The following is a 12,109-nucleotide window of genomic DNA, read 5'->3' as shown; positions in this document are numbered from 1 at the left end:
ACGCGGTGGTCCCTTGTAGATGGCCCGCGGACCTGGCAGATGCTGGTCGGGGTAATCCAGGTCGGAGTAATCGGAGGAGTATTGGTCAACATCCTCCGGTGGAGCGTATCGAGTCCGAAGCGGCTAAGAAAATCACTGTCCGAGTCCGAATCTCCAGCATACAAATCTATTAGCTCCCGGTCGTCCTCACCTTCAGAAAAGTCAGAGTCCCAACCGACAAAGATTTGGCGTTCCAACGTGGCCGAGGGAGGCTGGGGATTCTCCCTCCATTGAGAAAAAAACTCGCTGGAGTCTGAATTCAAATAACTGGGGCGATGAACTGGGGGTGTCGGAACCTTGGTATTATAACTTAGCTGTGCTGGCAGCCCAGTGCGACGCGTTGAGCGGAGGGTGGGTTTAAAGGTGGATGGAGGCTCAGAACTACCTCCTAGTCGGGACTCCTCCGCTGCCAAAATGTCTCTGAGGTGCCCACACCAAGGCGTGTCCATTATAAACTCCCTAAAAGACTTTGTGGGGCATCTCAGTGAATCCATGTGGTTGCGGGGCTTCGAAAAGGGTGGCTGGCGTCGACGAGAGCGTCGGCGCGAGCGTGGATGGCCTCCCGCTGGGTCCATTATGGCTGGATCGTTCTGTTACGATCTCGCCGCGTCGTCGCGGCGCAATCGGGAATATATTAGGACCCATCCGCGGTAAACGGGAGTGAATCGACGCAGTTGGCTTCAAACGACATCCTTTAATAAATCAACAGGGATCTATAAATCAACAATGGCTTGGAAAGCAAAACGGCAGCATGCTGCGCGCATGCATGAACAGAAGAAACAATCCGGCAATGGTCCTATGACTCATTGCTCTTTAAATAACAAAACAGGAAGCAATCAGCAGATTGACTGCAGCTGCTCTCTGACGGCACGTCAGGAGGGACAAACAGGCCGCTCCTGACACGCCTGGCTGGTCCATGAGCGGAGCTGGTTGATCGTGGGGGATTGGTTTGAGCCCGCGGGGTCCAGGTTGGCTGATCGTGCTGTTACATTTGAGGACGGAGGACCCCAAAGCAGGCAAAGGCAGCAAGTCTTGTTGTGGAACCTTTATTGAAAGCGTCCAATAAGCAGGCAGAGGCACAAAAGGGAGTAGCGTAGAAGAGTCGTTAGTTGTGGCAGGAAGATCAGTCCCCGAGGAGTACGTAGTGGAGTCCAGAGCGAAGGTTACAATGCGTGAGAGCGAGACCTTGGTCTCTCTGGGAGTAGATCTATCGGCAGGTTGATGAGAGGCAGGTCATCATCGGCGCTCACGCCGATGGCTTCCTGCTTAGTCCAAAGCTTGTCGGATCATTCTGTTTTATTTGCAGAGTGTGAACCATGGTATGACCCAAATGCAGGGAAGCAGTCGGAAACCGGGAGTGACGGTGCAATAAAAGAACTTTAATACTTCCAAAGAGGACTACAAAACCAAACTTCACGGGGATGCAGGAAAACTGGAAATGGGGAAATTACACGTGAACACAAGTCTAAGCAAGACGATCCAGCAAGGACTGTCTAACACACAGGGCTTATATAGACTGACATAAGTTTTGGGACAATCAAGAAACTCCTGGGTCACACGAAAGGCAGCAAGCATGAGATACACCATGGGCGGGGAAACGACAGGTGAACTCAATGGGCAAAAAAACCCAACAAACCCTAACCAAACTAATACGTAATAAACACGGTGACTTTCCACGATCTTGGGTAAGTGAGGATAGAAGAATATTAAAATCTGGCATACTGTGGCTTATTCGTTCCTGTTAGCTGAATTCTTGCATTCGTTTTTTGATACATAAATCTTGTGTTCAGTATAAAAATTACTATAAAAAGCTACAAAATTATTTAAAACTCTTTATTTACTTAAAAAGCTAGATTAAAGGAAAACAATTATGAAAAGCTTCTCAGTGATTTATAAATGTGAATAAAGATAATTGACTGCGATTGGCTCTGTATTCCTTGGTTATTGCCCAATGTTCCCTCTAATTTTTTGTTTGTCTGGGTAGAAAGACAACCTCCCTGAGCACACTGAGTACCAGTGTGAGCAACATCATCATTGCTCGCTATGGGCACACACCAGTATCACACTTGCCATAAGCAGGTGCATGTCTACTACAAATAAATGATTTAGTAATAATAAAATGTAATGATTAATATCTATTAATGGGCGGCCCGGCGGATGAGTGGTTCGCGCGTCGGCCTCACAGCTCTGGGGTCCTGGGTTCAAATCCAGGTCGGTCCACCTGTGTTGAATTTGCATATTCTCCCTGGGCCTGCATGCGTTTTCTCTGAGTACTCCGTTTTCCTCCCACATCCAAAAAGATGCATTGTAGGCTGATGGGACACTCTAAAATTGCCGCTAGGGGTCTGAGTGTGCATGGCTGTCCGTCTCCTTGTGCCCTGCGATTGGCTGGCCACCGATACAGGGTGTCCCCCGCCCCTGGCCCAAAGTCAGCAGGGATAGGCTCCAGCACCCCCCGCGAGTGATAAAGTGGATAAAGCGGTTCAGAAAATGAATGAAAAAAGATCTATGAATAAAACATCTTCATAAATTCCATTACAATATGCACAAATCCGACTTAAATTTTACCTTATTTTACACATCTGTCCTTCTCACTTCTCATTCTCGTTCAAATGACTTTTCTGCTGAACGTGTCACTTGAGATAATGAAGATCATGGATGGAAAGGAGATGAGGATCGATTGCTTCTGCCTGCTTACCCCGACTGATTTTTTAAAACTCGTTTTTATCCATTGATTTTTAGTTGTCATTTATATGCAATATTTTTCCATGATTTTGCTTTAATTTATTTAATAAGGGATAGAACATATTAATGAACCTATTTATATTCATGTTAATGAACGTATATATGTAAGATTGTAGCCGAGGGCTAATTTCCATTTATAGTCCATTGTGTAGGTTGAAGACAAACAATCACACATACTAGACACACACGCACGCACGCACACACACAACCACACACAGCAGATTTAGACAGTTCTCACTTGATTTCACCGCTTGTTCTTCTATTTGCACAGTAAAGTAAAAAGGAATGTATTAAGAAATATTCAAATGTAATTTTAAAAAAAGATAGAAGGGCTGTAAAACACGAAAAACATAAGAGTGGACAGAGCTACTGCCACTGGCTGCCGCGTGAATGGCGCCATCATGGGGGGGATGGATTTTATTTTGTGCGCTCCATATGATTGCTGTGCGCGTAGAAGACGAGAGTAGTGCGCAATTGCGCACGCGCGCAGCTTAGAGGGAACATTGTTATTGCCCATAGTTGGCTGGGACAAGATCCAGCACAGCTGTGAGGATAAGTGGTATGGGAAATAATTGAATGAATAGAGAGGATTGAAGTTTGGGCAGCAGGATCAAGCAGAAACATATATCTCTTTACAGGTTCCGATTTTCTGTTGCCATTTTATTGACATTATAGACATAAAAATGAGAGATTCTGAAATTTAAAGTCATGTATTTTGTCTTTTTACATTAGTGTTCTAGCAGGGTTTCTTTCAAAGGGAAGAATCTGGTTCATCGCCATGGAAGTGAGCACACAACAATGAGGCAACAGTTCTGTCAGTGGCCCTGTAAATGTGAGACACTTCCTCAGTGTATGCCAGGAGTCAGTTCTGTGCTTGATGGATGTGGCTGCTGCAAGAGTTGTGCTCAGCAAATTGGAGATCCATGCAATGAGCGGGATATATGTGATCTGCACAAGGGCATGTATTGTGACTTCTCAGCTGATCAACCAAGATTTGAAATTGGCATATGTGCCTGTGAGTATTTATTTCTTTACTTATGCACTATACATTTGAAGGTAAGGAAATACATAGTAGGAGAAGACATTAGGGCAATTTGTGTAGAAGCAAGGAGGTTAAAGAAATTAGCATACCTGTCATTCTATAAGGATTTTCTGTAAATCATACAGATTTGTGAGGAAAAAATTGACTCCACGGCCGTAGTGCTAAAGTCATACATTCACAAGTTTTTGCCATTTTTTTTGTTTTTCATCACTTTTGCCGTATTTTGCCAGACTTACCTTGCTTTTCCACAAACTTCGGTATATGCATAATGGCATTAGTCTTTGACTAATGCCATGATTGCACCGTGACCAGACGTTTCGTCGAAGGGACGTTTGCCCCCCCCCCCCCCGGAACCGAACTTCCTTTGTCTTCTTTTTAATAAAATAATTTTATTGATTGCCGTATTTTCACAACTATTCGGCGCATCGTATTTTAAGCCGCAGTGTCAGTAACGAGTGCTATTTCTGTATTTTATACACACAACGCACACACCGTTTCATTAGACGCATATATATTATATATGGATGAACATCGAAACGCAATAGCGCTGGCTACCGGAAGCAGCCTATTTCCGGGTTCCGGTGCGCAGTGACTGCTGGGAAATATAGTTCTTGCATGCTACACCCACATGCTAAAAACATGTTTTAAAAAGGCAACGGAAGCAAAACTGAGTTCGGTTGTACTTTATTTAGACATTTTACAACTCACTCTCATCATCATCACCCACAAATCCCTCAAAGTCCTCATTTTCTGTGTCCGAATTAAACAATTGCCCAAACGAGCCTTCCAAAAAGCCGGGTCCCCTCTCTTCGTTCTCAGAGTCACCGTCATTTCCATCAATCCATTCACAAATCGTAGCGTAAGAAGCCCGGCGCTGCCTGCCACTTTCCGTGAAGCCAGGCATGGCATATATATATTATTTATGGATGATTATCGAACCGTAATAGTGCTGTCTACGAAAGCAGCCACAGACGCTATTTCCAGTGCGCAGTGACTGCTGGGATAAATAGTCCTTTTGTCAATACACCCAGGTTGACGGCTGTGATAACTTTGCACTAATAATATCAATTATTACGGCGAACACACTAATTTGGTGCTACATGTACCAAATGCACGCTACACCCGCACGCTAAAAACACGTTTTTAAAAAGGCGACGGAAGCAAGACTGAGTTCGGTTGTACTTTATTTAGCCATTTTACAATGTACTCACGTCATCATCACCCACAAAACCATCAAAGTCCTCATTATCTGTGTCCGAATTGAACATTTGTCCATCAAAAACGCTGAGTTTAATACGTTCGTCCAGGCGGCCACAATTCATTCCCAAATGGTAGCTAGCTAGTAGCTAGCGTAACTATTCCAAGGCTGTCTTCCATGCTTCGCAGCTGTGTTGATGGCAATCGCCAGGCCACAATTCGTTCACAAATAGTAGCTAGCTAGTAGCTAGCGTAACTAGTATTCCAAGGCTGTCTTCCATGCTTCACAGCTGTGTTGATGGCGATCGCCATGCCACAATTCGTTCACAAATACAGTGGTACCTCGTCATACGACCGCTCGTCATACAAAATGCTCGTCTTACGGGGGAAATTTCGATCGAATAATTCGCCCGTGATGCGGTCAAAATTTCGTGATGCGACCAAGCCAGGTGGCCATGGCATTTTTTTTTGCATATCTTTCGTGTATAACAATATCTACGAGCACGGAACTAATTAATTCAGACGAGTTTCTCATACGACCAGGAAACGCACAACGCGCGGGCAAAAAGAGGGCTTTCTGGGTAATGAAGTATACTCGTGCACACAACACCCATAGGCAATGGCAACCTTTCTCAGAATAAAACTTCATTACCCACAGTCAATACGTGGGTTAGCTCAACTATTGTATTTCCTGTTATTCTTTCTCAGGAAAGATGCTCCCGCGATCGTTCTTTAAAGACTATTTCTCGTTGGCAAGTGGTCGTGCGTTATCCTATTGTGATGACATTTGTATGCGACATTATCGAAATATTTTGAAAGGTAGACAAAAACAAACAACTCTTGATGCGTTCGTTTTGAAGACTTCGGCGGAGCGGCCAGGTGGTGTCAACCCGTAGAACTACGTAAGATAAAAAAGATTACAACAAATTTAGAATTTAGTTTTGTTTGAAGTTACATTAAACGTTGAGTGTCTGTATATAGTTATCCAAGTTAATTTAAATTTGTTTGTTCGTTTACGAGTGCATTTTTGCCGTGGATAAAGCCCCCCCGAGCAGCCCCCCCCCCACCTCCGTGTATGCCGCTGTCTATACCCTCCGCGAAATGTGTCTAATTTTACTCCTATTAAACACATTATTACTATCAAACCACTCGTTATTTATTACTTTGTCAATATATGGCGAATTATAAGAAATAAAACATTTTTTTCAATCCAATATCCTGTTTTTGGTGTTTTTTTCAGAGAGTTGGAACGAATTAATTTGTTTCCCATTCATTTCAATGGGAAACCTCCGGTCGAGTTAGGAGAATCTTGTCATACGAGCTCAGTCCCGGAACGGATTAAGCTCGTATCTCGAGGTACCACTGTAGCAGCTAGCTAGTGTTGATGCCGATCGGCAGGCCACAATCCATTGGGTGTATTGACCAAAAAAACTACATATCCCAGCAGTCACAGTACTTTATCTACGGGAAAATAGTAGAGTCGGGGGCTGCTTGCCATAGTTGTCCTAGTGACGGATTTATTTTATTTTATCATGATAACAATTTTAGTATTGGTCCATCTATAAAGCACACTGGATTATAAGGCGCCCTGTCTATTTTGGAGAACATTTCAGACTTTTATGTGCGCCTAATAGTGGTGAAAATACGGTATTTTAAAAATGGAGCTCAACGTAGGAACCCTGTTTCGTGCGTAGTGTGTTTAGAGACGAGCGCATTTATTACGCACACGCCCAAATGTTCATGTTTGTGTTGTCGAGCGAGTTTTTGCTGTTTTATTTTCTTTAATAAAGAATATGTGAATTTCCTTTGTCTTCTTTAATAATGGTTAAGGTTAGTGGTTAAGGTTAGGCAAACTGTCTGGCGACGAAGTGTCCGGCGACGAATTGTAATGCAGAGACCGGTGGAAGAGGGGGAGGAAGAGGAGGAGGAGAAAGAGGGGCAGCATAAAACGCAAAATGTTTCCGTCACTGCTCGCTCAGGGCACAGCCATCCTACTAAAGTTAAACGTGCTCAGACTGTCCAGATGTGAGTACACTTACTTGTGTCTGCTGTTGCTCACTCGGGGCGCCTCCATCTTACCGAAGGCACGTGCTCTGACCTTAGCGTTTACCATGAAAGTACTTCACATAGTTAAGGCTGATCGAAGGTCTTGCGGTCGATCGTTAAAATATAAACCTTGATACCTGCGTAATGTGTATGCTATTATTGCACCCAGAGACTTGGTGAACACTATGTATAGCGCTATGGGCATATTTCCTGGTTGTGCTTATGGTACTTCCTTTTTGAATTTGTCTATGTGCAAACACCCCCTCCCTTTTGGCCCACAGAAAGGAAACAATTGTACATTTGTGATTATAAAAAAACAAATTTCCTCTTTTCCGGCTCCCGGTTCAGTGACACCAATTATTGAGGTTCAAACAGACTGCACACTCAGGCAGGTTCTGGTTTATACAGGGCGAGACCCAAATTTTAATTTGCCAACCTCGCATCTTTTATAGGCTGTTATCATAAAAGATCTACCCTTTACCGTCATCGTTTTGGCAGAAATGTACCATTCTAGAACGTTCTCTAGGAAACCTGACTCTGATGTGTGCACAGGCCTACGCATACTTGAGTAATTAACTCTCATTCCACAATAGGTGCCGTCGACCCAATTAATAATTTAATTTTCACCCAGAATCTATGTATACTGTAAATTTCGGTCAACATTTAAATATGTTAAGGTCTCCAAACAGAAGGCCTCCAAAAGATAAAAAGCTGACAAGTGAGGAATGGAATATTATTTGGCCCCCTTGCATTGGCCCTTCATTACATTGTGGTGTCACTTTTTGCTGCATTTACGGCTGCAAGTTGCTTGAGGTGTCTCTATCAGTTTTGGACATTGAGAGACTGAAATTATTGCCCATTCTTCCTTGCAAAACAGCTCCAGCTCAGTGAGGTTGATGGAGAGTGTTTATGAACAGCAGTCTGAAAGTTTAGAGTGACGGCCGGGTCTTGGTAGATTTGCAGTGGTCTAATACTCTTTACATTTCAATATGATTGCTTGCACAGTGCCCCTTGAGACATCCACTTTGGAGAAAACTGTAGACTTTTAAATGAGCCCTTTGTGAGTAAATATGTGCCGTGTTGCATTTGCAATAATTAATACGGGGAGCAATTGGCCGAGGTTGGCAGGTATGTGTTTAAATTATCTAGTCATATTAAAATTTAATGAATGTATGAATAAAACTTCTTAAAAATTGTCACTAGAATATGCACAAATCTGACTTAAATTTTACATAATTTTTCATGTCTGTCCTTCTCACTTCTCGTTCAAATGACTTTTCTGCTGAGCTGAATGCATCCCTCTCTGCCTCCCTCTCTCCCTGTCTCTCCCTCCCTCCCTAAAAAACTCTCACTCTCTCTCACTCTCTCACTCTCTCACTCTCAATCTCACTGTCACGGTCACTCTCTCTCACTCTCACACTCTCACTCTCTCTATCTCTCTCTACCTCTCTCTACCTCTCCCTCTCCCTCTCGCTATCTCTCTCTACCTCTCCCTCTCGCTATCTCTCTCCACCTCTCCCTCTCTCTCTCTCTCTCTCTCTCTCTCTCTCTCTCTCTGTCTATCTCTCTCTATCTCTCTCTCGATCTCTCTCTCATCTGTCTCTATCTCTCTCTCTATCCCTCTCTCTCTCTATCCCTCTCTCTCTCTATCCCTCTCTCTCTCTATCCCTCTCTCTCTATCCCTCTCTATCCCTCTCTCTCTTTATCCCTCTCTTTATCCCTCTCTATCTCTCTCTATCTCTCTTTATCTCTCTCTATCTATCCCTATCTCTTTCTATCTCTCTCTCTATGTATATGTATATTATATATATATATATATATATATGTATATTATATATATATATATATATATATATATATATATATATATATATATATATATATATATATATATATTTCTCTATCTCTTTCTCTCTCTATCTCTCTCTAACTCCATCTCTCTATTCCTCTCTTTCTCTCTCTATCTCTCTCTAACTCCATCTCTCTATCTCTCTCTGTAACTCTATCTCTCTATCCCTCTCTTTCTCTCTCTGTCTCTCTGTAACTCCATCTCTCTATCTCTCTCTGTAACTATCTCTCTATCCCCTCTTTCTCTCTCTATCTCTCTATCCCCTCTTTCTCTCTCTATCTCTCTCTAACTCCATCTCTCTATCTCTCTCTGTAACTCTATCTCTCTCTAACTCTATCTCTCTATCTATCTCTCTAACTCTTTCTCTCTTTCTAACTCTCTCCTCTAACTCTCTCTCTCTAACTCTATCTCTCTCTCTCTCTAACTCTTTCTCTCTTTCTAACTCTAGCTCTCTAACTCTATCTCTCTCTCTAACTCTATCTCTCTCTAACTCTATCTCTCTAACTCTATCGCTCTCTCTAACTCTCTCTCTCTCTCAAACTCTCTCTCTCTCAAACTCTCTCTCTCTAACTCTCTCTCTCTCTCTAACTCTATCTCCCTCTCTCTACCTCTATCTCTCTCTCAAACTCTATCTCTCTCTCTAACTCTAACTCTCTCTCTAAATCTATCTCTCTAACTCTATCTCTCTATCTCTCTAACTCTATCTCTCTCTAACTCTATCTCTCTCTAAATCGATCCCTCTCTCCCTCTCCCTCTCTCTCCCTCTCTCTCCCTCTCACCCGCCCACTCTCTCTCTCTCCCTCTCCCTCTGTCTCCCTGTCTCCCCATCTCTCCATCTCCCTGTCTCCCCGTCCCTCCCTTTCCCCCCCTGTGTCCCTTTTTCTCTCTCCCTCACCCTTTCTCTCACTCCATCTCCCCTTCTCCCCGTCTTCTCGTCTCCATGTCTCTACCGCCCTCTATCTTTCCATCCCCATATATATATATATATATATATATATATATATATATATATATATGTATATATATATACATATATATATGTACCGTATTTTCACGACTATATGGCGCAACGCATTTAAAGGCGCAGTGTCAGTAACGAGTGCTATTTCTGTATTTGACACACACACACGACGCACCGCTCCGAAACACGAAGCCAGGCATGGCAAAACATACACCAGCTTAAACATACGGACACTCGCTAAAACACGTTTTTAAAAAGGCAACGGAAGCAAAACTGAGTTCAGTTGTACTTTATTTAGCCATTTTACAATGTACTCACGTTATCATCACCCACAAATCCATCAAAGTTCTAATTTTCTGTGTCCGAATTTAACAATTGTCCAAATGAGTCATCGAAAACGCCGGGTTCCCTCTCTCCGTTGTCAGAGTCACTGTCATTGCCATGTGGCTCCACAGAAATGATCCCGGCTTTGGCAAAAGCTCGAACAACAGTGCAAGCAGACACGTTAGTCCAAGCGGCCACAATCCATTTACAATTAGTAGCGTAACTAGCCCGGCGCTGCCTGCCACCCGTAAAGCTGTGTTCGCCAGCTATCATCCATTGTTCGCATGCCGCTCGCAACTTTGCTTTGAACGCCCGGTTGATGCCGATGTCCAGCAGTTGGAGTTCTTTAGTTAAGTCTCCGGGAATGACAGCAAGCTCTGAGTTCATTTTCGTGACTTGGTTTTTCACCGCTGATGTGAGATGAGCATGCATGGAGTCGGAAATCAAGATTGATGGCCGTGAAAAAAGCCATCCGGTCTCTTAACATACACGTCACGTAGCCATTCTCTAATTTTCTCCTCGTCCATCTAGCCCTTTTGGTTTGCCTTCACGATGACGCCGGCTGGAAACTTTTCTTTCAGCAGCGTCTTTGCTTAAAAATCACCATAGTTGGTAGTTTCTGTCCATTAGCATGGCAAACAAGAACGACAGTAAAAGCCAACTTTTCGTGCCCCGTTGTTCATATCGCTACCGTGCTGGTCCCCTTCTTCTCCACAGTGTGGTTCACCGGGATGTCGAAAGTCCCTCGAGTACCTCGTTCATGTTCGTTATGTGGTTAGGCTGTATAAGTTGTCCTCGCTCTAATGGATGGATGATGCAGTTTCATAAAGCGTAAACACCAAGACAGACCTCCTTGAAAATGTTCAATTTTCAATTCTTCCGCTAGCGTTTTTGCTCTCAGTCGAATGGTGACTGTGGAGACGTTTCTCCCAGCTGCTCTTAGATGAAGAATCCACCGTTCCAGTTGATCTACCAAGTCGGGCCACTTTGCCTTGTTTCCACGGAAACTCAGCTTCCTCTTATTGACTTGGCGAAGCTCGTTCTCCTGCTTTCTCCATTTGCGAACCATAGATTCGTTGATGTTGAATTCCCTCGCGGCTGCTCTGTTCCCATGTTTCACTGCATATTTGATGGCTTGAACTGAGCTTTGTAAGCGTGACTCTTTGTATTATTCATATTCATTTACAAACCAAACCGAAATTGTTTTGCAATAAAGCACATGCCCACACTAAATACTGGTACCCAGTTAGGGGCGTGGCTTTAACGTCTTCTCACACACCCTCCGCAAGCCTTACCACACCAATGTCCGCCTTTTCTATTGCCTAGCCCCACCCACGTCCGCCTTCTCTCTATATAAGAGGCGTGTCGGCCAGAAGTGCCATCAGTCAGGCTTTGGAGCTCGGAGCATACACAGGGCGCTCTGCATTATAAGGCGCCCTGTCTATTTTGGAGAAAATTTAAGACTTTTTAGTGCGCCTTATGGTCGCGAAAATACGGTTTGGCATTGTTGTGGTCTTTTTCGGGCTATTCTGGGTCTCCTCCCTCGGGTGGCCTCGGCCGGCGCCTAGCAGCTGGCTTAGAACTGGTGCGGACCAGGGGAATCCGACTGTTTAATTGAAACAAAGAATCGCGAAGGCCCGCGGTGGGTGTTGACGCGATTTGATTTCTGCCCAGTGCTCTGAATGTCAAAGTGAAGAAATTCAATGAAGCGCGGGGTAAACGGCGGGGAGTAACTATGACTCTCTTTGAAGCAGGTAATGCGCATGTCCCAAGACAGCCAAAGTTGTCCCCAGGAAAATACGCATGGCATATGGGAAAACCAAGTTGGCAGGACCCCGGCTAACCACGACCCTGATTGGCATGATAAATGTTAAGGGGCAACGATCAGCATGGCAAATGTCTGCTG

General features: G+C 43.9%; 1 protein-coding gene across 4 annotated transcripts in view; it reads left to right on the top strand.

The window, feature by feature from the left end:
* Positions 1-4,074, top strand: part of LOC144089409 (uncharacterized) — a 53,998-nt gene extending 49,924 nt beyond the window's left edge. For 2 of the 4 annotated variants that reach the window (XR_013305061.1, XR_013305062.1), the window contains one exon: positions 3,517-4,074. The gene's annotated coding sequence lies outside the window, so the exon portion shown is untranslated. The remainder of the gene's footprint in view (positions 1-3,516) is intronic. The other 2 variants (XM_077620224.1, XM_077620223.1) reach the window with 2 other exon arrangements.
* Positions 4,075-12,109: the final 8,035 nt, after the last annotated feature.

Source organism: Stigmatopora argus, chromosome 15, assembly GCF_051989625.1.
Source record: "Stigmatopora argus isolate UIUO_Sarg chromosome 15, RoL_Sarg_1.0, whole genome shotgun sequence".
NCBI lineage: Eukaryota > Metazoa > Chordata > Actinopteri > Syngnathiformes > Syngnathidae > Stigmatopora > Stigmatopora argus.
The sequence above is the reverse complement of the archived record's forward strand: the minus strand, read 5'-3'. Positions and strand labels throughout refer to the sequence as shown.